Raw genomic sequence first — 1632 nt, 5'->3', positions numbered from 1 at the left:
TATAGTTGGAATAACTTCTAGTGAGAGTTAGTGAGCCAACTGGAAGCGGGTTTACTTTAAATGGAACTTAATTGGAGTTTTTGGAATAACGTTAAACAACATCTTAATTTTGTGTTGTTGTTGTTGTTGTTGTTTTTCTTTATTACAATGTTTAAGATACAAATACAAATATACAAGAGAAAAATTATAAGTAAATATATCGTAAAAAAAATATATATATATATAAGAGCTATATTTTAAATTAATATGACGAGCAACATGCTTTCTATAAAGGTCTTTAAAGAGGCCTAAGTTTGAATTTATTAGCACTACACGAAGCAATATTTGCATAGTTTAAATGACAATAGATAAAGGAGTAACATAATTGAGTTAAACTACGTTTATTTAAAGCACTTCTAGCTTTATACAATATTTTTATACTTTTGGCAACTTTTTATTAGAATTTTGTCAATAAAAAGTAATGGTAAATTGCAAGACAGAAGTTTTTTTTAGAATCTGGATAAAAAAGTATCCAATTAGTTTTTTAACATAAAGTGAAAGCTTGTTTATTTTAAACCATTCAGAATTTTTTGTTAATTCGATATTCATATTTTGAAATTATGATGTAATGTTGTTATCAGATAAAAAGAGGTTAGAGTCATCTACAAACATGACAGCAATCAAGTTCAAAGCTTTATGTAAATCATTGATGTAAATTATATGCTTAACGTTATATATGGAAAGAATGGATGACATCAGATTTTCCAACATTACCCAACACTGTGATTTTGATGTTGTTGTTTTTTTAATGAAAGAAAATTGTGTCTATAATTGGATTCGAATTCCGAACACATGCATACACAGAATATATTTTCCCCAATGCTGCACAAACATATCAATGATATTTTTTTAGATATGTTGATACATTCTGTAGAAAATAACTACTTAAAAAAACAAGTTTATTTTACTAGAAATTTAAAACGTTGATTATCATTTAATATAATATTTTTATTTTTTATGTATATAGTTTGGTTATTCAAAGGTTTTCATAGCTCGAGACTTTGTCGGGGTACTGAACAAACCTCATGAGGTTTATTAACCGTCATTTAAATGACCTAGCTTTATTAAGAAACACACCAGTACATTTTATTCCTATACTTAACTCGAAATCTAGAAATAAGTAGGTTAGCGTGGGGTGATCTTATCCGAACTTATGCCAATAAGTGCAAGAGAGATCATGCCCTGCGTTTTGGTTAGGGTAAAACCCAGTAAGAAAATAACGTAACATTGTTGTTTTGATTTGGTTGGACTTTGCTTGCGACGCAAAACAACCAAACTCCAATAACTTAATGTCTATGTTGTATCGGCATAACAGTGTTTTTTAAGATTTGTCTTTCTAGGATTAGAACAAAGTCGGAAAAACTAGTTTAATAAACGTCTGCTATCAATGTAACATTTTCTATGTAAACATAAATTTCCAATGTAAACATCCCTTTTTAAAACTTTAAAACTAACTTTAAACGTAACTTTAAGAATTACATTTGAAAGAAAAAAATCAATAAACTTACTATTAGTAAATTTTTTGATTTTTTTGCACTAGTCATTAAAAACTATAAACCCATTTAAAGCTATATTTTTCCTAAATCGTAATTT

Source organism: Hydra vulgaris, chromosome 13 (assembly GCF_038396675.1).
Source record: "Hydra vulgaris chromosome 13, alternate assembly HydraT2T_AEP".
Taxonomy (NCBI): domain Eukaryota; kingdom Metazoa; phylum Cnidaria; class Hydrozoa; order Anthoathecata; family Hydridae; genus Hydra; species Hydra vulgaris.
The sequence above is the reverse complement of the archived record's forward strand: the minus strand, read 5'-3'. Positions refer to the sequence as shown.